The sequence below is a fragment of the Somniosus microcephalus genome, unplaced genomic scaffold (assembly GCF_052327205.1).
Source record: "Somniosus microcephalus isolate GS21.2 unplaced genomic scaffold, FLI_Smic_1.0 unresolved_chr8, whole genome shotgun sequence".
Classification (NCBI taxonomy): Eukaryota; Metazoa; Chordata; class Chondrichthyes; order Squaliformes; family Somniosidae; genus Somniosus; species Somniosus microcephalus.
In genome coordinates, this window is record NW_028225186.1 from 779,398 (window position 1) to 807,262 (window position 27,865).

The following is a 27,865-nucleotide window of genomic DNA, read 5'->3' on the forward strand; positions in this document are numbered from 1 at the left end:
GTTGATGAGGTGCAAGCATTGTTTCGCGCGGGTGTTTTGATTGCTGGCATTTCAAACAGCCAGAAAACGCACTGGTTTCCTGACCGGGAATCGAACCCGAGCCGCGGCGGTGAAAGCGCCGAATCCTATCCACTAGACCACCAGGGAAGCTGTGAGAAGCGGCCTGCCAGCAAGCAGAACAAGGCAGTCTTTCCTCCTTGCTGCTTTGAAATTCAGGTCACTTTCACGCCAGGCAAACTTTTCGGACAAGATGACATTTTTTAGGCGAGATCACAAAGGACATGTTCAGGAAACCACAGCATCAAGTGCGTGTAGGCGTCCACCTGAAATCTATTTGCTTCTGTGCTTCTCTCAGAGATACACAGTCAGAGAAAAGCCGTCGGGATATTGAATAATCAGCACCAAAATATCAAGGACAATACAGAGGAAACAGTAATGCACTGCTAGAGACAAATACTCAAACATATGCACGAACACAGATGTGTGCTCACTTTGTGTGAGTATGTCTCAGATATCCATATGATTCATGGAGGCGTGCAGTACAGTGTGAGGCCATTCGGCCAATCGTGCCAGTGCTGTCCACTTGAAAGATCAGACGTGCTTTCTCCCGCTGTTATCTGCATTTCCCTGTCCTCTCTCGTCCCGCAGTGCCCCGCACAAACGACAAACAGAAAGAGAACACTATGCTAACGAGCAATTGATGCAGGAGGTTTTTATGCAGTTCCTCACCGTTTAAAATAGTTTTAGGTTCAATCTTTCGCTGTTGATCTTTTCGAAGGAGCGCTTTAAGGTGCTGCCAAAACGTTTAAAATTGGGGATGTTAAAATTCCTTCCCGTCGGGGAATTTCACCCCGGTCAGGCGGGGAGACTCACAACGAGACTAACGAGGAAGTGAGCAATGCAATGTCTGTCAGAGTAAGAATCGAGCCTGTTACACAGGAATAGGATGCCATTCAGCACCTCAAAGCTGTTGGAGCAGAACATTCATACCCTTGATCCACTTGCACAGGTACAGCTAATAACTTATTTATGCTCATGTGATGTGTTTGCTATGAAATGAATTGTTAAAAAAATTAGCCTGCATTGGCCGGGAATCGAACCCGGGTCTCCCGCGTGGCAGGCGAGAATTCTACCCCTGAACCACCAATGCACGCCGACTTAATAGATTCTATTTTCTGGTGGCTACAATTTATTTCTGACTTTTGTTAATACAAGCGGGGACACTGCGTTAACATAAAAAGCAATATGCAGCAGATACTGCATCTGGAATTGTTGATTAAATGCTGGAAACACTTCGAAGGTCCTGGAAGATATGTGGACAGAGAAACACAGGGTTAACCTCTCAGGTGCATGAGCTCTCGGTAGAGCTAAGATTTTGCACTTTTCTACGTCCCGTGGGAGTTTCCTTCCAACGTTGTTTAGCTGCTCAAAAATTACATAATTAAGAAACTAACCTTCCCCAAAAGAAAAAATAGGAGCAGGATTGGGCCATTCAGCCCCTCGAGCCCGCCATTTAAAAACTTCGTGGCTGATGAGATCTTCGACACAACGCAACTTTGCCGCCCGTTCCCCATAACCTTTGACTCCCCTGTAGCTGAAATATATGTCTATCAGACATACAGAACCCGTTTGACGTCTTACACTGTGGCCCGAGGGATAGTGTGGAGAAGCTGGGATTGCTTTCCTCTGGAGGCTAAGAGGAAATTTAATAGAGGCTTGCAAAATTACAATGGGTTTTGGTAGAGGAAATAAAGACAAACGCTTTCCAATGGCAGGAGGGATGGTAACCAGAGGTAGAATTGTCTTATGCAGCGAATGTTAAGGCCTCATGAATAGCAGGATAAGTTATCACGGCCCAGTTACTCTGTCATTCGAGTTTTGCACACGTTGCTAATGTGGCATTTTTCACACTGGCAATGAGTTGACTGATAGCCGTGCTGTGATCAGCTAAGTTTGTTAGGGAGATGCAGTCGGCAAAATAATACATGGAAGACGGATAATAACCATGACTGTTCTGACACTGCGAGGCAAGGAAGCGAATGCTGCACCTCGGTACCGAATGATTCGCTGCTGACTGTTGAGGCAACAGCAGAGGTGTGGAAAATTGAAAGGTTGATGAGGTGCAAGCATTGTTTCGCGAGGGTGCTTTGATTGCTGGCATTTCAAACAGCCAGAAAACGCATTGGTTCCCTGACCGGGAATCGAACCCGGGCCGCGGCGGTGAAAGCGCCGAATCCTATCCACTAGACCACCAGAGAAGCTGTGAGAAACGGCCTGCCAGCAAGCAGAACAAGGCAGTCTTTCCTCCTTGCTGCTTTGAAATTCAGGTCACTTTCACGCCAGGCAAACTTTTCGTACAAGATGACATTTTTTAGGCGAGATCACAAAGGACATGTTCACGAAACCACAGCATCAAGTGCGTGTAGGCGTCCACCTGAAATCTATTTGCTTCTGTGCTTCTCTCAGAGATACACAGTCAGAGAAAAGCCGTCGGGATATTGAATAATCAGCACCAAAATATCAAGGACAATACAGAGGAAACAGTAATGCACTGCTTGAGACAAAGACTCAAACATATGCACGAACACAGATGTGTGCTCACTTTGTGTGAGTATGTCTCAGATATCCATATGATTCATGGAGGCGTGCAGTACAGTGTGAGGCCATTCGGCCAATCGTGCCAGTGCTGTCCACTTGAAAGATCAGACGTGCTTTCTCCCGCTGTTATCTGCATTTCCCTGTCCTCTCTCGTTCCGCAGTGCCCCGCACAAAAGACAAACAGAAGGAGAACACTATGCTAACGAGGAATTGAAGCAGGAGGTTTTTATGCAGTTCCTCACCGTTTAAAATTGTTTTAGGTTCAATCTATCGCTGTTGATCTTTTCCAAGGAGCGCTTTAAGGTGCTGCCAAAACGTTTAAAATTGGGGATGTTAAAATTCCTTCCCGTCGGGGAATTTCACCCCGGTCTCCCGCGTGACAGGCGGGGATACTCACAACGAGACTAACGAGGAAGTGAGCAATGCAATGTCTGTCAGAGTAAGAATCGAGCCTGTTACACAGGAACAGGATGCCATTCAGCCCCTCAAAGCTGTTGCACAGCAACAGGAGCAGAACATTCATACCCTTGATCCACTTGCACAGGTACAGCTAATAAATTATTTATGCTCATGTGATGTGTTTGCTATGAAATGAATTGTTAAAAAAATTAGCCTACATTGGCCGGGAATCGAACCCGGGTCTCCCGCGTGGCAGGCGAGAATTCTACCCCTGAACCACCAATGCACGCCGACTTAATCGATTCTATTTTCTGGTAGCTACAATTTATTTCTGACTTTTGTTAATACAAGCGGGGACACTGCGTTAACATAAAAAGCAATATGCAGCAGATACTGCATCTGGAATTGTTGATTAAATGCTGGAAACACTTCGAAGGTCCTGGAAGATCTGTGGACAGAGAAACACAGGGTTAACCTCTCAGGTGCATGAGCTCTCGGTAGAGCTAAGATTTTGCACTTTTCTACGTCCCGTGGGAGTTTCCTTCCAACGTTGTTTAGCTGCTCAAAAATTACATAATTAAGAAACTAACCTTCCCCAAAAGAAAAAATAGGAGCAGGATTGGGCCATTCGGCCCCTCGAGCCCGCCATTTAAAAAGTTCGTGGCTGATGAGATCTTCGACACAACGCAACTTTGCCGCCCGTTCCCCATAACCTTTGACTCCCCTGTAGCTGAAATATATGTCTATCAGACATACAGAACCCGTTTGACGTCTTACAGTGTGGCCCGAGGGATAGTGTGGAGAAGCTGGGATTGCTTTCCTCTGGAGGCTAAGAGGAAATTTAATAGAGGCTTGCAAAATTACAATGGGTGTTGGTAGAGGAAATAAAGACAAACGCTTTCCAATGGCAGGAGGGATGGTAACCAGAGGGAGAATTGTCTTATGCAGCGAATGTTAAGGCCTCATGAATATCAGGATAAGTTATCACGGCCCAGTTACTCTGTCATTCGAGTCTTGCACACGTTGCTAATGTGGCATTTTTCACACTGGCAATGAGTTGACTGATTGCCGTGCTGTGATCAGCTAAGTTTGTAAGGGAGATGCAGTCGGCAAAATAATACATGGAAGACGGATAATAACCGTGACTGTTCTGACACTGCGAGGCAAGGAAGCGAATGCTGCACCTCGGTACCGAATGATGCGCTGGTGACTGTTGAGGCAACAGCAGAGGTGTGGAAAATTGAAAGATTGATGAGGTGCAAGCATTGTTTCGCGCGGGTGCTTTGATTGCTGGCATTTCAAACAGCCAGAAAACGCACTGGTTTCCTGACCGGGAATCGAACCCGGACCGCGGCGGTGAAAGCGCCGAATCCTATCCACTAGACCGCCAGGGAAGCTGTGAGAAGCGGCCTGCCAGCAAGCAGAACAAGGCAGCCTTTCCTCCTTGCTGCTTTGAAATTCAGGTCACTTTCACGCCAGGCAAACTTTTCGTACAAGATGACATTTTTTAGGCGAGATCACAAAGGACATGTTCAGGAAACCACAGCATCAAGTGCGTGTAGGCGTCCACCTCAAATCTATTTGCTTCTGTGCTTCTCTCAGAGATACACAGTCAGAGAAAAGCCGTCGGGATATTGAATAATCAGCACCAAAATATCAAGGACAATACAGAGGAAACAGTAATGCACTGCTTGAGACAAAGACTCAAACATATGCACGAACACAGATGTGTGCTCACTTTGTGTGAGTATGTCTCAGATATCCATATGATTCATGGAGGCGTGCAGTACAGTGTGAGGCCATTCGGCCAATCGTGCCAGTGCTGTCCACTTGAAAGATCAGACGTGCTTTCTCCCGCTGTTATCTGCATTTCCCTGTCCTCTCTCGTTCCGCAGTGCCCCGCACAAAAGACAAACAGAAGGAGAACACTATGCTAACGAGGAATTGATGCAGGAGGTTTTTATGCAGTTCCTCACCGTTTAAAATTGTTTTAGGTTCAATCTTTCGCTGTTGATCTTTTCCAAGGAGCGCTTTAAGGTGCTGCCAAAACGTTTAAAATTGGGGATGTTAAAAATCCTTCCCATCGGGGAATTTCACCCCGGTCAGGCGGGGATACTCACAACGAGACTAACGAGGAAGTGAGCAATGCAATGTCTGTCAGAGTAAGAATCGAGCCTGTTACACAGGAACAGGATGCCATTCAGCCCCTCAAAGCTGTTGCACAGCAACAGGAGCAGAACATTCATACCCTTGATCCACTTGCACAGGTACAGCTAATACATTATTTATGCTCATGTGATGTGTTTGCTATGAAATGAATTGTTAAAAAAACTAGCCTGCATTGGCCGGGAATCGAACCCGGGTCTCCCCGCGTAGCAGGCGAGAATTCTACCCTGAACCACCAATGCACGCATACTTAATCGATTCTATTTTCTGGTAGCTACAATTTATTTTTGACTTTTGTTAATACAAGCGGGGACACTGCGTTAACATAAAAAGCAATATGCAGCAGATACTGCATCTGGAATTGTTGATTAAATGCTGGAAACACTTCGAAGGTCCTGGAAGATCTGTGGACAGAGAAACACAGGGTTAACCTCTCAGGTGCATGAGCTCTCGGTAGAGCTAAGATTTTGCACTTTTCTACGTCCCGTGGGAGTTTGCTTCCAACGTTGTTTAGCTGCTCAAAAATTACATAATTAAGAAACTAACCTTCCCCAAAAGAAAAAATAGGAGCAGGATTGGGCCATTCGGCCCCTCGAGCCCGCCATTTAAAAAGTTCGTGGCCTGATGAGATCTTCGACACAACGCCACTTTGCCGCCCGTTCCCCATAACCTTTGACTCCCCTGTAGCTGAAATATATGTCTATCAGACATACAGAACGCGTTTGACGTCTTACAGTGTGGCCCGAGGGACAGTGTGGAGAAGTTGGGATTGCTTTCCTCTGAAGGCTAAGAGGAAATTTAATAGAGGCTTGCAAAATTACAATGGGTTTTGATAGAGGAAATAAAGACAAACGCTTTCCAATGACAGGAGGGATGGTAACCAGAGGTAGAATTGTCTTATGCAGCGAAAGTTAAGGCTCATGAATATCAGGATAAGTTATCACGGCCCAGTTACTCTGTCATTCGAGTCTTGCACACGTTGCTAATGTGGCATTTTTCACACTGGCAATGAGTTGACTGATAGCCGTGCTGTGATCAGCTAAGTTTGTTAGGGAGATGCAGTCGGCAAAATAATACATGGAAGACGGATAATAACCGTGACTGTTCTGACACTGCGAGGCAAGGAAGCGAATGCTGCACCTCGGTACCGAATGATGCGCTGCTGACTGTTGAGGCAACAGCAGCGGTGTGGAAAATTGAAAGGTTGATGAGGTGCAAGCATTGTTTCGCGCGGGTGTTTTGATTGCTGGCATTTCAAACAGCCAGAAAACGCACTGGTTTCCTGACCGGGAATCGAACCCGAGCCGCGGCGGTGAAAGCGCCGAATCCTATCCACTAGACCACCAGGGAAGCTGTGAGAAGCGGCCTGCCAGCAAGCAGAACAAGGCAGTCTTTCCTCCTTGCTGCTTTGAAATTCAGGTCACTTTCACGCCAGGCAAACTTTTCGGACAAGATGACATTTTTTAGGCGAGATCACAAAGGACATGTTCAGGAAACCACAGCATCAAGTGCGTGTAGGCGTCCACCTGAAATCTATTTGCTTCTGTGCTTCTCTCAGAGATACACAGTCAGAGAAAAGCCGTCGGGATATTGAATAATCAGCACCAAAATATCAAGGACAATACAGAGGAAACAGTAATGCACTGCTAGAGACAAATACTCAAACATATGCACGAACACAGATGTGTGCTCACTTTGTGTGAGTATGTCTCAGATATCCATATGATTCATGGAGGCGTGCAGTACAGTGTGAGGCCATTCGGCCAATCGTGCCAGTGCTGTGCACTTGAAAGATCAGACGTGCTTTCTCCCGCTGTTATCTGCATTTCCCTGTCCTCTCTCGTCCCGCAGTGCCCCGCACAAACGACAAACAGAAAGAGAACACTATGCTAACGAGCAATTGATGCAGGAGGTTTTTATGCAGTTCCTCACCGTTTAAAATTGTTTTAGGTTCAATCTTTCGCTGTTGATCTTTTCGAAGGAGCGCTTTAAGGTGCTGCCAAAACGTTTAAAATTGGGGATGTTAAAATTCCTTCCCGTCGGGGAATTTCACCCCGGTCAGGCGGGGAGACTCACAACGAGACTAACGAGGAAGTGAGCAATGCAATGTCTGTCAGAGTAAGAATCGAGCCTGTTACACAGGAACAGGATGCCATTCAGCCCCTCAAAGCTGTTGCACAGCAACAGGAGCAGAACATTCATACCCTTGATCCACTTGCACAGGTACAGCTAATAAATTATTTATGCTCATGTGATGTGTTTGCTATGAAATGAATTGTTAAAAAAATTAGCCTGCATTGGCCGGGAATCGAACCCGGGTCTCCCGCGTGGCAGGCGAGAATTCTACCCCTGAACCACCAATGCACGCCGACTTAATCGATTCAATTTTCTGGTAGCTACAATTTATTTCTGACTTTTGTTAATACAAGCGGGGACACTGCGTTAACATAAAAAGCAATATGCAGCAGATACTGCATCTGGAATTGTTGATTAAATGCTGGAAACACTTCGAAGGTCCTGGAAGATCTGTGGACAGAGAAACACAGGGTTAACCTCTCAGGTGCATGAACTCTCGGTAGAGCTAAGATTTTGCACTTTTCTACGTCCCGTGGGAGTTTCCTTCCAACGTTGTTTAGCTGCTCAAAAATTACATAATTAAGAAACTAACCTTCCCCAAAAGAAAAAATAGGAGCAGGATTGGGCCATTCGGCCCCTCGAGCCCGCCATTTAAAAAGTTCGTGGCTGATGAGATCTTCGACACAACGCAACTTTGCCGCCCGTTCCCCATAACCTTTGACTCCCCTGTAGCTGAAATATATGTCTATCAGACATACAGAACCCGTTTGACGTCTTACAGTGTGGCCCGAGGGATAGTGTGGAGAAGCTGGGATTGCTTTCCTCTGGAGGCTAAGAGGAAATTTAATAGAGGCTTGCAAAATTACAATGGGTGTTGGTAGAGGAAATAAAGACAAACGCTTTCCAATGGCAGGAGGGATGGTAACCAGAGGTAGAATTGTCTTATGCAGCGAATGTTAAGGCCTCATGAATATCAGGATAAGTTATCACGGCCCAGTTACTCTGTCATTCGAGTATTGCACACGTTGCTAATGTGGCATTTTTCACACTGGCAATGAGTTGACTGATTGCCGTGCTGTGATCAGCTAAGTTTGTTAGGGAGATGCAGTCGGCAAAATAATGCATGGAAGACGGATAATAACCATGACTGTTCTGACACTGCGAGGCAAGGAAGCGAATGCTGCACCTCGGTACCGAATGATTCGCTGCTGACTGTTGAGGCAACAGCAGAGGTGTGGAAAATTGAAAGGTTGATGAGGTGCAAGCATTGTTTCGCGAGGGTGCTTTGATTGCTGGCATTTCAAACAGCCAGAAAACGCATTGGTTCCCTGACCGGGAATCGAACCCGGGCCGCGGCGGTGAAAGCGCCGAATCCTATCCACTAGACCACCAGAGAAGCTGTGAGAAACGGCCTGCCAGCAAGCAGAACAAGGCAGTCTTTCCTCCTTGCTGCTTTGAAATTCAGGTCACTTTCACGCCAGGCAAACTTTTCGTACAAGATGACATTTTTTAGGCGAGATCACAAAGGACATGTTCACGAAACCACAGCATCAAGTGCGTGTAGGCGTCCACCTGAAATCTATTTGCTTCTGTGCTTCTCTCAGAGATACACAGTCAGAGAAAAGCCGTCGGGATATTGAATAATCAGCACCAAAATATCAAGGACAATACAGAGGAAACAGTAATGCACTGCTTGAGACAAAGACTCAAACATATGCACGAACACAGATGTGTGCTCACTTTGTGTGAGTATGTCTCAGATATCCATATGATTCATGGAGGCGTGCAGTACAGTGTGAGGCCATTCGGCCAATCGTGCCAGTGCTGTCCACTTGAAAGATCAGACGTGCTTTCTCCCGCTGTTATCTGCATTTCCCTGTCCTCTCTCGTTCCGCAGTGCCCCGCACAAAAGACAAACAGAAGGAGAACACTATGCTAACGAGGAATTGAAGCAGGAGGTTTTTATGCAGTTCCTCACCGTTTAAAATTGTTTTAGGTTCAATCTATCGCTGTTGATCTTTTCCAAGGAGCGCTTTAAGGTGCTGCCAAAACGTTTAAAATTGGGGATGTTAAAATTCCTTCCCGTCGGGGAATTTCACCCCGGTCTCCCGCGTGACAGGCGGGGATACTCACAACGAGACTAACGAGGAAGTGAGCAATGCAATGTCTGTCAGAGTAAGAATCGAGCCTGTTACACAGGAACAGGATGCCATTCAGCCCCTCAAAGCTGTTGCACAGCAACAGGAGCAGAACATTCATACCCTTGATCCACTTGCACAGGTACAGCTAATAAATTATTTATGCTCATGTGATGTGTTTGCTATGAAATGAATTGTTAAAAAAATTAGCCTACATTGGCCGGGAATCGAACCCGGGTCTCCCGCGTGGCAGGCGAGAATTCTACCCCTGAACCACCAATGCACGCCGACTTAATCGATTCTATTTTCTGGTAGCTACAATTTATTTCTGACTTTTGTTAATACAAGCGGGGACACTGCGTTAACATAAAAAGCAATATGCAGCAGATACTGCATCTGGAATTGTTGATTAAATGCTGGAAACACTTCGAAGGTCCTGGAAGATCTGTGGACAGAGAAACACAGGGTTAACCTCTCAGGTGCATGAGCTCTCGGTAGAGCTAAGATTTTGCACTTTTCTACGTCCCGTGGGAGTTTCCTTCCAACGTTGTTTAGCTGCTCAAAAATTACATAATTAAGAAACTAACCTTCCCCAAAAGAAAAAATAGGAGCAGGATTGGGCCATTCGGCCCCTCGAGCCCGCCATTTAAAAAGTTCGTGGCTGATGAGATCTTCGACACAACGCAACTTTGCCGCCCGTTCCCCATAACCTTTGACTCCCCTGTAGCTGAAATATATGTCTATCAGACATACAGAACCCGTTTGACGTCTTACAGTGTGGCCCGAGGGATAGTGTGGAGAAGCTGGGATTGCTTTCCTCTGGAGGCTAAGAGGAAATTTAATAGAGGCTTGCAAAATTACAATGGGTGTTGGTAGAGGAAATAAAGACAAACGCTTTCCAATGGCAGGAGGGATGGTAACCAGAGGGAGAATTGTCTTATGCAGCGAATGTTAAGGCCTCATGAATATCAGGATAAGTTATCACGGCCCAGTTACTCTGTCATTCGAGTCTTGCACACGTTGCTAATGTGGCATTTTTCACACTGGCAATGAGTTGACTGATTGCCGTGCTGTGATCAGCTAAGTTTGTAAGGGAGATGCAGTCGGCAAAATAATACATGGAAGACGGATAATAACCGTGACTGTTCTGACACTGCGAGGCAAGGAAGCGAATGCTGCACCTCGGTACCGAATGATGCGCTGGTGACTGTTGAGGCAACAGCAGAGGTGTGGAAAATTGAAAGATTGATGAGGTGCAAGCATTGTTTCGCGCGGGTGCTTTGATTGCTGGCATTTCAAACAGCCAGAAAACGCACTGGTTTCCTGACCGGGAATCGAACCCGGACCGCGGCGGTGAAAGCGCCGAATCCTATCCACTAGACCGCCAGGGAAGCTGTGAGAAGCGGCCTGCCAGCAAGCAGAACAAGGCAGCCTTTCCTCCTTGCTGCTTTGAAATTCAGGTCACTTTCACGCCAGGCAAACTTTTCGTACAAGATGACATTTTTTAGGCGAGATCACAAAGGACATGTTCAGGAAACCACAGCATCAAGTGCGTGTAGGCGTCCACCTCAAATCTATTTGCTTCTGTGCTTCTCTCAGAGATACACAGTCAGAGAAAAGCCGTCGGGATATTGAATAATCAGCACCAAAATATCAAGGACAATACAGAGGAAACAGTAATGCACTGCTTGAGACAAAGACTCAAACATATGCACGAACACAGATGTGTGCTCACTTTGTGTGAGTATGTCTCAGATATCCATATGATTCATGGAGGCGTGCAGTACAGTGTGAGGCCATTCGGCCAATCGTGCCAGTGCTGTCCACTTGAAAGATCAGACGTGCTTTCTCCCGCTGTTATCTGCATTTCCCTGTCCTCTCTCGTTCCGCAGTGCCCCGCACAAAAGACAAACAGAAGGAGAACACTATGCTAACGAGGAATTGATGCAGGAGGTTTTTATGCAGTTCCTCACCGTTTAAAATTGTTTTAGGTTCAATCTTTCGCTGTTGATCTTTTCCAAGGAGCGCTTTAAGGTGCTGCCAAAACGTTTAAAATTGGGGATGTTAAAAATCCTTCCCATCGGGGAATTTCACCCCGGTCAGGCGGGGATACTCACAACGAGACTAACGAGGAAGTGAGCAATGCAATGTCTGTCAGAGTAAGAATCGAGCCTGTTACACAGGAACAGGATGCCATTCAGCCCCTCAAAGCTGTTGCACAGCAACAGGAGCAGAACATTCATACCCTTGATCCACTTGCACAGGTACAGCTAATACATTATTTATGCTCATGTGATGTGTTTGCTATGAAATGAATTGTTAAAAAAACTAGCCTGCATTGGCCGGGAATCGAACCCGGGTCTCCCCGCGTAGCAGGCGAGAATTCTACCCTGAACCACCAATGCACGCATACTTAATCGATTCTATTTTCTGGTAGCTACAATTTATTTTTGACTTTTGTTAATACAAGCGGGGACACTGCGTTAACATAAAAAGCAATATGCAGCAGATACTGCATCTGGAATTGTTGATTAAATGCTGGAAACACTTCGAAGGTCCTGGAAGATCTGTGGACAGAGAAACACAGGGTTAACCTCTCAGGTGCATGAGCTCTCGGTAGAGCTAAGATTTTGCACTTTTCTACGTCCCGTGGGAGTTTGCTTCCAACGTTGTTTAGCTGCTCAAAAATTACATAATTAAGAAACTAACCTTCCCCAAAAGAAAAAATAGGAGCAGGATTGGGCCATTCGGCCCCTCGAGCCCGCCATTTAAAAAGTTCGTGGCCTGATGAGATCTTCGACACAACGCCACTTTGCCGCCCGTTCCCCATAACCTTTGACTCCCCTGTAGCTGAAATATATGTCTATCAGACATACAGAACGCGTTTGACGTCTTACAGTGTGGCCCGAGGGACAGTGTGGAGAAGTTGGGATTGCTTTCCTCTGAAGGCTAAGAGGAAATTTAATAGAGGCTTGCAAAATTACAATGGGTTTTGATAGAGGAAATAAAGACAAACGCTTTCCAATGACAGGAGGGATGGTAACCAGAGGTAGAATTGTCTTATGCAGCGAAAGTTAAGGCTCATGAATATCAGGATAAGTTATCACGGCCCAGTTACTCTGTCATTCGAGTCTTGCACACGTTGCTAATGTGGCATTTTTCACACTGGCAATGAGTTGACTGATAGCCGTGCTGTGATCAGCTAAGTTTGTTAGGGAGATGCAGTCGGCAAAATAATACATGGAAGACGGATAATAACCGTGACTGTTCTGACACTGCGAGGCAAGGAAGCGAATGCTGCACCTCGGTACCGAATGATGCGCTGCTGACTGTTGAGGCAACAGCAGCGGTGTGGAAAATTGAAAGGTTGATGAGGTGCAAGCATTGTTTCGCGCGGGTGTTTTGATTGCTGGCATTTCAAACAGCCAGAAAACGCACTGGTTTCCTGACCGGGAATCGAACCCGAGCCGCGGCGGTGAAAGCGCCGAATCCTATCCACTAGACCACCAGGGAAGCTGTGAGAAGCGGCCTGCCAGCAAGCAGAACAAGGCAGTCTTTCCTCCTTGCTGCTTTGAAATTCAGGTCACTTTCACGCCAGGCAAACTTTTCGGACAAGATGACATTTTTTAGGCGAGATCACAAAGGACATGTTCAGGAAACCACAGCATCAAGTGCGTGTAGGCGTCCACCTGAAATCTATTTGCTTCTGTGCTTCTCTCAGAGATACACAGTCAGAGAAAAGCCGTCGGGATATTGAATAATCAGCACCAAAATATCAAGGACAATACAGAGGAAACAGTAATGCACTGCTAGAGACAAATACTCAAACATATGCACGAACACAGATGTGTGCTCACTTTGTGTGAGTATGTCTCAGATATCCATATGATTCATGGAGGCGTGCAGTACAGTGTGAGGCCATTCGGCCAATCGTGCCAGTGCTGTGCACTTGAAAGATCAGACGTGCTTTCTCCCGCTGTTATCTGCATTTCCCTGTCCTCTCTCGTCCCGCAGTGCCCCGCACAAACGACAAACAGAAAGAGAACACTATGCTAACGAGCAATTGATGCAGGAGGTTTTTATGCAGTTCCTCACCGTTTAAAATTGTTTTAGGTTCAATCTTTCGCTGTTGATCTTTTCGAAGGAGCGCTTTAAGGTGCTGCCAAAACGTTTAAAATTGGGGATGTTAAAATTCCTTCCCGTCGGGGAATTTCACCCCGGTCAGGCGGGGAGACTCACAACGAGACTAACGAGGAAGTGAGCAATGCAATGTCTGTCAGAGTAAGAATCGAGCCTGTTACACAGGAACAGGATGCCATTCAGCCCCTCAAAGCTGTTGCACAGCAACAGGAGCAGAACATTCATACCCTTGATCCACTTGCACAGGTACAGCTAATAAATTATTTATGCTCATGTGATGTGTTTGCTATGAAATGAATTGTTAAAAAAATTAGCCTGCATTGGCCGGGAATCGAACCCGGGTCTCCCGCGTGGCAGGCGAGAATTCTACCCCTGAACCACCAATGCACGCCGACTTAATCGATTCTATTTTCTGGTAGCTACAATTTATTTCTGACTTTTGTTAATACAAGCGGGGACACTGCGTTAACATAAAAAGCAATATGCAGCAGATACTGCATCTGGAATTGTTGATTAAATGCTGGAAACACTTCGAAGGTCCTGGAAGATCTGTGGACAGAGAAACACAGGGTTAACCTCTCAGGTGCATGAACTCTCGGTAGAGCTAAGATTTTGCACTTTTCTACGTCCCGTGGGAGTTTCCTTCCAACGTTGTTTAGCTGCTCAAAAATTACATAATTAAGAAACTAACCTTCCCCAAAAGAAAAAATAGGAGCAGGATTGGGCCATTCGGCCCCTCGAGCCCGCCATTTAAAAAGTTCGTGGCTGATGAGATCTTCGACACAACGCAACTTTGCCGCCCGTTCCCCATAACCTTTGACTCCCCTGTAGCTGAAATATATGTCTATCAGACATACAGAACCCGTTTGACGTCTTACAGTGTGGCCCGAGGGATAGTGTGGAGAAGCTGGGATTGCTTTCCTCTGGAGGCTAAGAGGAAATTTAATAGAGGCTTGCAAAATTACAATGGGTGTTGGTAGAGGAAATAAAGACAAACGCTTTCCAATGGCAGGAGGGATGGTAACCAGAGGTAGAATTGTCTTATGCAGCGAATGTTAAGGCCTCATGAATATCAGGATAAGTTATCACGGCCCAGTTACTCTGTCATTCGAGTATTGCACACGTTGCTAATGTGGCATTTTTCACACTGGCAATGAGTTGACTGATTGCCGTGCTGTGATCAGCTAAGTTTGTTAGGGAGATGCAGTCGGCAAAATAATGCATGGAAGACGGATAATAACCATGACTGTTCTGACACTGCGAGGCAAGGAAGCGAATGCACCACCTCGGTACCGAATGATGCGCTGCTGACTGTTGAGGCAACAGCAGAGGTGTGGAAAATTGAAAGGTTGATGAGGTGCAAGCATTGTTTCGCGCGGGTGCTTTGATTGCTGGCATTTCAAACAGCCAGAAAACGCACTAGTTCCCTGACCGGGAATCGAACCCAGGCCGCGGCGGTGAAAGCGCCGAATCCTATCCACTAGACCACCAGGGAAGCTGTGAGAAGCGGCCTGCCAGCAAGCAGAACAAGGCAGTCTTTCCTCCTTGCTGCTTTGAAATTCAGGTCACTTTCACGCCAGGCAAACTTTTCGTGCAAGATGACATTTTTTAGGCGAGATCACAAAGGACATGTTCAGGAAACCACAGCATCAAGTGCGTGTAGGCGTCCACCTGAAATCTATTTGCTTCTGTGCTTTTCTCAGAGATACACAGTCAGAGAAAAGCCGTCGGGATATTGAATAATCAGCACCAAAATATCAAGGACAATACAGAGGAAACAGTAATGCACTGCTTGAGACAAAGACTCAAACATATGCACGAACACAGATGTGTGCTCACTTTGTGTGAGTATGTCTCAGATATCCATATGATTCATGGAGGCGTGCAGTACAGTGTGAGGCCATTCGGCCAATCGTGCCAGTGCTGTCCACTTGAAAGATCAGACGTGCTTTCTCCCGCTGTTATCTGCATTTCCCTGTCCTCTCTCGTTCCGCAGTGCCCCGCACAAAAGACAAACAGAAGGAGAACACTATGCTAACGAGGAATTGATGCAGGAGGTTTTTATGCAGTTCCTCACCGTTTAAAATTGTTTTAGGTTCAATCTTTCTCTGTTGATCTTTTCCAAGGAGCGCTTTAAGGTGCTGCCAAAACGTTTAAAATTGGGGATGTTAAAATTCCTTCCCGTCGGTGAATTTCACCCCGGTCTCCCGCGTGACAGGCGGGGATACTCACAACGAGACTAACGAGGAAGTGAGCAATGCAATGTCTGTCAGAGTAAGAATCGAGCCTGTTACACAGGAACAGGATGCCATTCAGCCCCTCAAAGCTGTTGCACAGCAACAGGAGCAGAACATTCATACCCTTGATCCACTTGCACAGGTACAGCTAATAAATTATTTATGCTCATGTGATGTGTTTGCTATGAAATGAATTCTTAAAAAAATTAGCCTGCATTGGCCGGGAATCGAACCCGGGTCTCCCGCGTGGCAGGCGAGAATTCTACCCCTGAACCACCAATGCACGCCGACTTAATCGATTTTATTTTCTGGTAGCTACAATTTATTTCTGACTTTTGTTAATACAAGCGGGGACACTGCGTTAACATAAAAAGCAATATGCAGCAGATACTGCATCTGGAATTGTTGATTAAATGCTGGAAACACTTCGAAGGTCCTGGAAGATCTGTGGACAGAGAAACACAGGGTTAACCTCTCAGGTGCATGAGCTCTCGGTAGAGCTAAGATTTTGCACCTTTCTCCGTCCCGTGGGAGTTTCCTTCCAACGTTGTTTAGCTGCTCAAAAATTACATAATTAAGAAACTAACCTTCCCCAAAAGAAAAAATAGGAGAAGGATTGGGCCATTCGGCCCCTCGAGCCCGCCATTTAAAAAGTTCGTGGCTGATGAGATCTTCGACACAACGCAACTTTGCCGCCCGTTCGCCATAACTTTTGACTCCCCTGTAACTGAAATATATGTCTATCAGACATACAGAACCCGTTTGACGTCTTACAGTGTGGCCCGAGGGATAGTGTGGAGAAGTTGGGATTGCTTTCCTCTGGAGGCTAAGAGGAAATTTAATAGAGGCTTGCAAAATTACAATGGGTTTTGATAGAGGAAATAAAGACAAACGCTTTCGAATGGCAGGAGGGATGGTAACCAGAGGTAGAATTGTCTTATGCAGCGAATGTTAAGGCCTCATGAATATCAGGATAAGTTATCACGGCCCAGTTACTCTGTCATTCGAGTCTTGCACACGTTGCTAATGTGGCATTTTTCACACTGGCAATGAGTTGACTGATAGCCGTGCTGTGATCAGCTAAGTTTGTTAGGGAGATGCAGTCGGCAAAATAATGCATGGAAGACGGATAATAACCATGACTGTTCTGACACTGCGAGGCAAGGAAGCGAATACTGCACCTCGGTACCGAATGATGCGCTGCTGACTGTTGAGGCAACAGCAGAGGTGTGGAAAATTGAAAGGTTGATGAGGTGCAAGCATTGTTTCGCGCGGGTGCTTTGATTGCTGGCATTTCAAACAGCCAGAAAACGCACTAGTTCCCTGACCGGGAATCGAACCCAGGCCGCGGCGGTGAAAGCGCCGAATCCTATCCACTAGACCACCAGGGAAGCTGTGAGAAGCGGCCTGCCAGCAAGCAGAACAAGGCAGTCTTTCCTCCTTGCTGCTTTGAAATTCAGGTCACTTTCACGCCAGGCAAACTTTTAGTGCAAGATGACATTTTTTAGGCGAGATCACAAAGGACATGTTCAGGAAACCACAGCATCAAGTGCGTGTAGGCGTCCACCTGAAATCTATTTGCTTCTGTGCTTTTCTCAGAGATACACAGTCAGAGAAAAGCCGTCGGGATATTGAATAATCAGCACCAAAATATCAAGGACAATACAGAGGAAACAGTAATGCACTGCTTGAGACAAAGACTCAAACATATGCACGAACACAGATGTGTGCTCACTTTGTGTGAGTATGTCTCAGATATCCATATGATTCATGGAGGCGTGCAGTACAGTGTGAGGCCATTCGGCCAATCGTGCCAGTGCTGTCCACTTGAAAGATCAGACGTGCTTTCTCCCGCTGTTATCTGCATTTCCCTGTCCTCTCTCGTTCCGCAGTGCCCCGCACAAAAGACAAACAGAAGGAGAACACTATGCTAACGAGGAATTGATGCAGGAGGTTTTTATGCAGTTCCTCACCGTTTAAAATTGTTTTAGGTTCAATCTTTCGCTGTTGATCTTTTCCAAGGAGCGCTTTAAGGTGCTGCCAAAACGTTTAAAATTGGGGATGTTAAAATTCCTTCCCGTCGGGGAATTTCACCCCGGTCTCCCGCGTGACAGGCGGGGATACTCACAACGAGACTAACGAGGAAGTGAGCAATGCAATGTCTGTCAGAGTAAGAATCGAGCCTGTTACACAGGAACAGGATGCCATTCAGCCCCTCAAAGCTGTTGCACAGCAACAGGAGCAGAACATTCATACCCTTGATCCACTTGCACAGGTACAGCTAATAAATTATTTATGCTCATGTGATGTGTTTGCTATGAAATGAATTGTTAAAAAAATTAGCCTGCATTGGCCGGGAATCGAACGCGGGTCTCCCGCGTGGCAGGCGAGAATTCTACCCCTGAACCACCAATGCACGCCGAGTTAACAAATTCCATTTTCTGGTAGCTACAATTTATTTTTGGCTTTTGTTAATTCAAGCGGGGACACTGCGTTAACATAAAAAGCAAAATGCAGCAGATACTGCATCTGGAATTGTTGACTAAATGCTGGAAACTCTTCGAAGGTCCTGGAAGATCTGTGGACAGAGAATTACAGGGTTAACCTCTCAGGTGCACGGGCTCACGGCAGAGCTAAGATTTTGCACTTTTCTCGGTGCCGTGGGAGTTTCCTTCCAACGTTGTTTAGCTGCTCAAAAATTACATAATTAAGAAACTAACCTTCCCCAAAAGAATAAATAGGAGCAGGATTGGGCCATTCGGCCCCTCGAGATCCGCCATTTAATCATTTCGTGGCTGATGAGATCTTCGACACAACGCAACTTTTCCGCCCGCTCCCCATAACCCTTGACTCCCCGACATACAGAACTCGTTTGACGTCTTACAGTGTGGCCCGAGGGACAAGCGACTTCAGTTATGTTGATGGTGTCGACAAGCTGGAATTGCTTTCCTCTGGAGGCTGAGAGGAAATTTAATAAAGGCTTGCAAAATTACAATGGCTTTTGACAGAGGAAATAAAGACAACCGCTTTCCAATGGCAGGAGGGATGGTAACCAGAGGTAGAATTGTTTATGCAGCGAATGTTAAGGCCTCATGAATATCAGGATAAGTTATCACGGCCCAGGTACTCTGTCATTCGAGTCTTGCACACGTAGCTAATGTGGCATTCTTCACACTGGCAATGAGTTGACTGATAGCCATGCTGTGATCAGCTAACTTTGTTAGTGAGATGCAGTCGGCAAAATAATACATGGAAGGCGGATAATAACCGTGACTGTTCTGACACTGTGAGGTACACATAAATGTGGGCATTTAAGGTGTCTTGTTCCCAATGTCATTTCCTGCTGACTTTGAAACAGCAGGCATTTTACAGAAGGCAAGGAAGTGAATGTTGCACCTCGGTACCGAATGTTGCGCTGCTGACTGTTGAGGCAACAGCAGCGTGGAAAGTTGAAAGGTTGATGAGGTGCAAGCATTGTTTCGCGCGGGTGCTTTGATTGCTGGCATTTCAAACAGCCAGAAAAAGCATTGGTTCCCTGACCAGGAATCGAACCCGGGCCGCGGCAGTGAAAGCGCCGAATCCTAACCACTAGACCACCCGGGAAGCTGCGGAAAGCATCTTGCCAGCAAGCAGAACAATGCAGTCTTTCCTCCTTGCTGCTTTGAAATTCAGGTCACTATCGCGCCAGGCAAACTTTTCGTACAAGATGTCATTTTTTAGGCGAGATCACAAACGACATGTTCAGGAAACCACAGCATCAATTGCGCGTAGGCGTCCACCTGAAATCTATTTGCTTCTCTGCTTTTCTCAGTGATACACAGTCAGAGAAAAGTCGTCGGGATATTGAATAATCAGCACCAAAATATCAAGGTCAACACAGAGGAAATAGTAATGCACTGCTTGAGACAAAGACTCAAACACATACACGAACACAGATGTGTGCTCACTTTGTGTGGGCATGTCTCAGATATCCATATGATTCATGGAAGCTTGCAGTACAGTATGAGGCCATTCGGCTAATCGTGCCAGTGCTGTCCCCTTGAAAGATCAGACGTGCTTTCTCCCGCTGTTATCTGCATTTCCCTGTCCTCTCTCGTTCCGCAGTGCCCCGCACAAAAGACAAACAGAAGGAGAACACTATGCTAACGAGGAATTGATGCAGGAGCTTTTTATACAGTTCCTCACCGTTTAAAATTATTTTAGGTTCAATTTTTCGCTGTTGATCTTTTCCAAGGAGCACGTTAAGGTGCTGCCCAAAGGTTTAAAATTGGGGATGTTAAAATTCCTCCCCGTCGGGGAATTTCACCCCGGTCTCCCGCGTGACAGGTGGGGATACTCACAGCTATACTAACGAGGAAGTGAGCAATGTAATGTCTGTCAGAGTAAGAATCGAGCCTGTTACACAGGAACAGGATGCCATTCAGCCCCTGAAAGCTGTTGCACAGGAACAGGAGCAGAACATTCATACCCTTGATCCAGTTGCACAGATACAGCTAATATATTATTTATGCTCAAGTGATGTGTTTGCTATGAAATGAATTGTTTAAAATGTTAACCTGCATTGGCCGGGAATCGAACCCGGGTCACCCGCGTGGGAGGCGAGAATTCTACCCCTGAACCACCAATGCACGCCAAGTTAACAAATTCCATTTTCTGGTAGCTACAATTTATTTTTGGCTTTTGTTAATACAAGCGGGGACACTGCGTTAACATAAAAAGCTAAATGCAGCAGATACTGCATCTGGAATTGTTGACTAAATGCTGGAAACACTTCGAAGGTCCTGGAAGATCTGTGGACAGATAATTACAGGGTTAACCTCTCAGGTGCATGAGCTCACGGCAGAGCTAAGATTTTGCACTTTTCTAGGTGCCGCGGGAGTTTCCTTCCAACGTTCTTTAGCTGCTCAAAAATTACATAATTAAGAAACTAACCTTCCCCAAAAGAATAAATAGGAGCAGGATTGGGCCATTCGGCCCCTCGAGCCCCGCCATTTAATCATTTCGTGGCTGATGAGATCTTCGACACAACGCAACTTTTCCGCCCGCTCCCCATAACCCTTGACTCCCCGACATACAGAACTCGTTTGACGTCTTACAGTGTGGCCCGAGGGACAAGCGACTTCAGTTATGTTGATGGTGTGGACAAGCTGGAATTGCTTTCCTCTGGAGGCTAAGAGGAAATTTAATAAAGGCTTGCAAAATTACAATGGCTTTTGACAGAGGAAATAAAGACAACCGCTTTCCAATGGCAGGAGGGATGGTAACCAGAGGTAGAATTGTCTTATGCAGCGAATGTTAAGGCCGCATGAATATCAGGATAAGTTATCACGGCCCAGGTACTCTGTCATTCGAGTCTTGCACACGTAGCTAATGTGGCATTCTTCACACTGGCAATGAGTTGACTGATAGCCGTGCTGTGATCAGCTAACTTTGTTAGGGAGATGCAGTCGGCAAAATAATACATGGAAGGCGGATAATAACCGTGACTGTTCTGACACTGTGAGGTACACATAAATGTGGGCATTTAAGGTGTCTTGTTCCCAATGTCATTTCCTGCTGACTTTGAAACAGCAGGCATTTTACAGAAGGCAAGGAAGTGAATGTTGCACCTCGGTACCGAATGTTGCGCTGCTGACTGTTAAGGCAACAGCAGCGTGGAAAGTTGAAAGTTTGATGAGGTGCAAGCGTTGTTTCGCGCGGGTGCTTTGATTGCTGGCATTTCAAAAAGCCAGAAAATGCAATGGTTCCCTGACCGGGAATCGAACCCGGGCCACGGCGGTGAAAGCGCCGAATCCTAACCACTAGACCACCAGGGAAGCTGCGGAAAGCATCCTGCCAGCAAGCAGAACAGGGCAGTCGGGAGAGCAGGAGGCCAGTAACTGGTGAGTTTAAAAGCTCACCTTTCGCGGGCTTTTTCTTTCACAGCTGGGGCAGTCGGGAGAGCAGGAGGCCAGTAACTGGTGAGTTTAAAAGCTCACCTTTCGCGGGCTTTTTCTTTCACAGCTGGTGCAGTCGGGAGAGCAGGAGGCCAGTAACTCTTATATAGGTGGAGCTGTTGCTAAACCCGAAACACTACAGTGTAGTGTCTCCCACCCTTCCACCTCCTCTAACCTTTTAGGGGTTAGGGGAAGTTGAAAAGGTAGGTTCAATTTATTTTATTTCAGGAGCCTAACCTAGGTGGAAAAGGTTCCAGGACAGGAGGCGGCAGTGAAAATACAACACCAGAAAACAGGTAGGTGACTGGTTGGTGAGTACTTTCACAAACTTATTCTAAGTAGAATTCAATAATTAAGCTAAATCGTAGTAAATAAAAGGGTATTGTAAGGGTTAAGTCATGGAAGGGCAGCTCGGACCCGTGTCATGCTCCTCCTGTGCCATGTGGGAAATCAGGGACACTGTCCCTGACAACTATGTGTGCAGGAAGTGTGTCGAGCTGCAGCTCCTAGCGGACCGCATGGCGGCGCTGGAGCTGCGAATGGACTCACTCTGGAGCATACGCGATGCTGAGGATGTTGTTGATAGCACATTCAGTGAGTTGGTCACACCGCAGGTAAAGGCTAGCTCAGACAGTAAATGAGTGACCAAAAGGCAGGGTAAAGGCAGGAAGGTAGTGCAGGAGTCACCTGCGGTCATCTCCCTCCAAAACAGGTTTACCGTTTTGGGTACTGTTGGGGGAGATGACTTATCAGGGGAAGGCACCAGCAGCCAGGTTCAGGGCACCATGACTGGCTCTGCTGCACAGAAGGGCGGGAAAAAGAGGGATAGGGCTATAGTGATAGGGGATTCAATTGTAAGGGGGATAGATAGGAGTTTCTGTGGCCGAGACCGAGACTCCAAGATGGTATGTTGCCTCCCTGGTGCAAGGGTCAAGGATGTCTCGGAGCGGGTGCAGAGCATTCTGAAGGGGGAGGGGGATCAGCCAGTTGTCGTGGTACATGTAGGTACCAACGATGTAGGTAAAAAGAGGGAGGAGGTCCTACAAGCTGAATTTAGGGAGTTAGGAGCTAAATTGAAAAGTAGGACCTCAAAGGTAGTAATCTCTGGATTGCTACCAGTGCCACGAGCTAATAAGTTTAGAGAGAGTAAGATAGATAAGCTAAATACGTGGCTTGAGCAGTGGTGCAAGGGAGAGGGATTTAAATTCTTGAGGCATTGGAACCAGTTCTTGGGGAGGAGTGACCTGTACCAAGGGGACGGTCTACACCTGAACTGTGAGGGAGCCGATGTCCTCGGGGTAATATTTTCTTGGGCGGTTCGGGAGGATTTAAACTAATTTGGCAGGGGGATGGGAACCTAGGTAGTGGAAAAGAGGGAAGTCATATGAAGTCAGAAATAGATGGTAGAAAGGTGAGAAGCAATAAGCAAAGGAGAGAAACACAAAGGGCCAAACTAATTCATAATGAGAGTGTGAAATAAGCAAGCCTGAAGGCTTTGTATCTTAATGCTAGAAGCATTAGGAACAAGGTGGATGAATTAGTTGTGGAAATAGAGGTAAACAAGTATGATTTGATTGGGATTACAGAAACGTGGCTGCAGGGTGGGCAAGGCTGGGAACTTAACATCCAGGGATATACAATATTTAGGAAGGATCGGCAAAAAGGTAGGGGAGGTGGGGTAGCATTGCTGGTAAAGGAGGGGATTAATGCAATGGAAAGGAAGGATATTAACTCGGATGAAACGGAATCTGTATGGGTAGAAATGAGAAATAGCAAGGGGAGGAAAACGTTAGTGGGTGTGATATATAGGCCTCCAAATAGTAATATGGAGGTGAGGGAAGGCATAAAAAGGGAAATTAGAGAAGCGTGCGATAAGAGCACAGCTGTCATCATGGGTGACTTTAATTTACATATTGATTGGACTACCCAAATTAGTAAAAATTCTGAGGAGGAGGAATTCCTGGAATGTTTTCGGGACGGTTATCTGGACCAATATGTCGGGGAGCCGACTCGAGATCAGGCCATTTTAGACTGGGTATTGTGCAATGAGAAGGGACTTATCAGCAATCTTCTTGTACGAGGCCCCTTGGGTCAGAGCGATCATAATATGATCGAGCTCTCAGTCGAGATGGAGAGTGAGGAATTTGAATCAGAGACTAAGGTCCAGAACTTAAATAAAGGGAATTACGAGGGTATGAGACGGGAATTGGGTAAGATTGATTGGGTGGTGTTTCTGGGGGGATTGACAGTGGATAGACAATGGCAAGCATTCAAAGATAGAATGGAAGAATTCCAGAACATGTTTATACCGGTTTGGCATAAAAATAAACCTAAAAAGGTGACTCAACCGTGGATAACGAGGGAAATTAGGGACAGCATAAAATCAAAAAAAAGGGCATATCAACTGGCAAAAAAAAGCACCAGACCGGAAGATTGGGGGCAGTACAGGATACAGCAGAAGAGGACAAAGGGATTAATCAGGAAGGGGAAAATAGAATACGAAAGTAAACTTGCAGCAAACATAAAGACAGACTGCAAAAGCTTTTATCGGTATATCAGGAGGAAAAGACTGGTAAAATCCCAAGTCGGTCCCTTGCAGTCCGATTCGGGAGAATATATAATGGAGAATAAGGAAATGGCAGACCAATTAAACTCATACTTTGGTTCTGTATTCACAAAGGAGGACACAAATAACCTCCCAGGAATATCGGCAAACATAGGGACTAATGAGAGGGAGGAGCTGACAGAAATTAGTATCTCTAGGGATATGGTGTTGGGTAAGTTGAGGGGACTGAAGGCCGACAAATCCCCGGGGCCTGATAAACTACATCCTAGGGTACTTAAGGAGGTGGCCCTGGAGATAGCAGATGCTCTAAGGATCATCTTCCGGAACTCCATTGACTCGGGAACAGTACCCGTGGATTGGAGGGTAGCTAATGTTACCCCAATATTTAAAAAGGGGGGTAGAGAGAAAGCAGGGAATTATAGACCAGTAAGCCTTACATCGGTTGTGGGCAAAATGCTAGAGTCCATTATTAAGGATAAAATAGCGGAGCACTTGACAAATGGGGAAAGGATCGGACAGAGTCAACATGGATTTACAAAGGGTAAATCGTGTTTGACTAATCTGCTGGAATTTTTTGAGGAAGTAACTGGTAAAATAGATGGGGGAGAGCCAGTGGATGTGGTGTACCTTGACTTCCAGAAAGCCTTCGATAAGGTTCCACACAAAAGATTATCATGCAAAATTAAGGCTCATGGGATTGGGGGCAAAGTATTAACGTGGATAGAGAACTGGCTGGCGGATAGAAAACAGAGAGTTGGAATAAACGGCTCGTTTTCGGAGTGGCAGGCAGTGACCAGCGGGGTGCCGCAAGGATCTGTCCTGGGACCCCAGCTGTTCACAATATATATAAATGATCTGGATCAGGGAATTGGATGCAATATTTCCAAATTCGCTGACGACACTAAACTAGGAGGAGGGGTGGGCTCTGATGAGGATGTCAGGAGGCTACAGTGCGATTTGGACAGGTTGGGGGAATGGGCGGATACGTGGCAGATGCACTATAATGTGGATAAATGCGAGGTTATCCACTTTGGGGGTAAAAACAGGAGGGTAGAATATTATCTAAATGGCAATAGATTGGGAGATGGGGAAGTGCAGAGGGACCTGGGTGTTCTTGTGCACCAGTCACTGAAGGAGAGCATGCAGGTGCAACAGGCGATTAAGAAGGCAAATGGTATGTTGGCCTTCATATCAAGGGGGTTCGAGTATAGGAATAGGGACACCTTACTGCAGCTGTACAAGGTGCTGGTGAGACCGCATCTGGAGTATTGTGCACAGTTTTGGTCGCCCCATCTGCGGAAGGATGTTCTTGCCATGGAAAGAGTGCAACGGCGATTCACCAGGCTGATACCTGGAATGGCGGGAATGACCTACGAAGAGAGATTAAATAGTTTGGGCTTGTACTCACTGGAGTTTAGAAGATTGAGAGGGGATCTCATCGAAACATATAAAATTATGGCAGGCCTGGACAGGCTGAATTCAGAGAGAATGTTTCCAATGGCCGGGGAGCACAGAACCAGGGGCCACAGTCTAAAAATAGCGGGCAAATCATTTAAAACAGAGATGAGGAAGAATTTCTTCACTCAAAGAGTGGTGAGCCTGTGGAATTCCCTGCCACAGAGGGCTGTGAAGGCTAATTCAATAAATATTTTCAAGAGAGAATTGGATATATTTCTGAAGGCTATGGGGATTAAGGGTTACGGAGAAAAGGCGGGGACGGGGTACTGAACTGGGAAGATCAGCTATGATCTCAGACGAAGATCAGCCATGATCTCATTGAATGGCGGAGCAGGCTCGAAGGGCCGAATGGCCTACTCCTGTTCCTATCTCTATGTTTCTATGTTTCTATGTTTCTAACAATGCAGTCTTTCCTCCTTGCTGCTTTGAAATTCAGGTCACTTTCGCGCCAGGCAAACTTTTCGTACAAGATGTCATTTTTTAGGCGAGATCACAAACGACATGTTCAAGAAACCACAGCATCAATTGCGGGTAGGCGTCCACCTGAAATCTATTTGCTTCTGTGCTTTTCTCAGTGATACACAGTCAGAGAAAAGCCGTCGGGATATTGAATAATCAGCACCAAAATATCAAGGACAACACAGAGGAAATAGTAATGCACTGCTTGAGACAAAGACTCAAACACATACACGAACACAGATGTGTGCTCACTTTGTGTGGGTATGTCTCAGATATCCATATGATTCATGGAAGCTTGCAGTACAGTGTGAGGCCATTCGGCCAATCGTGCCAGTGCTGTCCCCTTGAAAGATCAGACTTGCTTTCTCCCGCTGTTATCTGCATTTCCCTGTCCTCTCTCGTTCCGCAGTGCCCCGCACAAAAGACAACCAGAAGGAGAACACTATGCTAACGAGGAATTGATGCAGGAGGCCTTTATACAGTTCCTCACCGTTTAAAATTATTTTAGATTCAATTTTTCGCTGTTGATCTTTTCCAAGGAGCACGTTAAGGTGCTGCCCAGAGGTTTAAAATTGGGGATGTTAAAATTCCTCCCCGTCGGGGAATTTCACCCCGGTCTCCCACGTGACAGGTGGGGATACTCACAACTATACTAACGAGGAAGTGAGCAATGTAATGTCTGTCAGAGTAAGAATCGAGCCTGTTACACAGGAGCAGGATGCCATTCAGCCCCTGAAAGCTGTTGCACAGGAACAGGAGCAGAACATTCATACCCTTGATCCAGTTGCACAGATACAGCTAATATATTATTTATGCTCAAGTGATGTGTTTGCTTTGAAAATTACATAATTAAGAAACTAACCTTCCCCAAAAGAATAAATAGGAGCAGGATTGTGCCATTCGGCCCCTCGAGCCCCGCCATTTAATACGTTCGTGGCTGATGAGATCTTCGACACAACGCAACTTTGCCGCCCACTCCCCATAACCCTTGACTCCCCTGTAGCTGAAATATATGTCTATCAGACATACAGAACCCGTTAGACGGCTTAGAGTGTGGCCCGATGGACAAGCGACTTCAGTTATGTTGATTGTGTGGAGAAGCTGGGATTGCTTTCCCCTGGAGGCTAAGAGGAAATTTAATAGAGGCTTGCAATATTACAGTGGGTTTTGACAGAGGAAATAAAGACAAACGCTTTCCAATGGCAGAAATAATGGTAACCAGAGGTAGAATTGTCTTATGCAGCGAATGTTAAGGCCTCATCAATATCAGGATAAGTTATCACGGCGCAGGTAATCTGTCATTCGAGTCTTGCACACGTTGCTAATGTGGCATTTTTCACACTGGCAATGAGTTGACTGATAGCCGTGCTGTGATCAGCTAAGTTTGTTAGGGAGATGAATTCGGCAAAGTAATACATGGAAGGCGGATAATAACCGTGAATGTTCTGACACTGTGAGGTACACATCAATGTGGGCATTTCAAGTGTCTTGTTCCCAATGTCATTTCCTGCTGACTTTGAAACAGCAGGCATTTTACAGAAGGCAAGGCAAGTGAATGTTGCACCTCGGTACCGAATGATGCGCTGCTGACTGTTGAGGCAACAGCAGCGGTGTGGAAAGTTAAAAAGTTGATGCATTGTTTCGCGCGGGTGCTTTGATTGCTGGCATTTTAAACTGCCAGAAAACGCACTA

At 46.2% G+C, this 27,865-nt stretch overlaps 6 non-coding genes across 6 annotated transcripts; all 6 read right to left on the reverse strand.

Annotated features, from left to right (window-relative positions):
- Window positions 1-1,079: 1,079 nt before the first annotated feature.
- On the reverse strand, window positions 1,080-1,150 carry trnag-gcc (transfer RNA glycine (anticodon GCC)). Its single transcript has one exon. It is a non-coding gene; the product is annotated as a tRNA-Gly (tRNA).
- A 6,306-nt stretch (window positions 1,151-7,456) lies between these two features.
- On the reverse strand, window positions 7,457-7,527 carry trnag-gcc (transfer RNA glycine (anticodon GCC)). The gene has a single exon. It is a non-coding gene; the product is annotated as a tRNA-Gly (tRNA).
- Window positions 7,528-13,833: 6,306 nt separating this feature from the next.
- Window positions 13,834-13,904, reverse strand: trnag-gcc (transfer RNA glycine (anticodon GCC)). Its single transcript has one exon. It is a non-coding gene; the product is annotated as a tRNA-Gly (tRNA).
- A 2,062-nt stretch (window positions 13,905-15,966) lies between these two features.
- On the reverse strand, window positions 15,967-16,037 carry trnag-gcc (transfer RNA glycine (anticodon GCC)). Its single transcript has one exon. It is a non-coding gene; the product is annotated as a tRNA-Gly (tRNA).
- Window positions 16,038-20,311: 4,274 nt separating this feature from the next.
- Window positions 20,312-20,382, reverse strand: trnag-ccc (transfer RNA glycine (anticodon CCC)). Its single transcript has one exon. It is a non-coding gene; the product is annotated as a tRNA-Gly (tRNA).
- Window positions 20,383-21,498: 1,116 nt separating this feature from the next.
- trnae-uuc (transfer RNA glutamic acid (anticodon UUC)) lies at window positions 21,499-21,570 on the reverse strand. The gene has a single exon. It is a non-coding gene; the product is annotated as a tRNA-Glu (tRNA).
- Window positions 21,571-27,865: the final 6,295 nt, after the last annotated feature.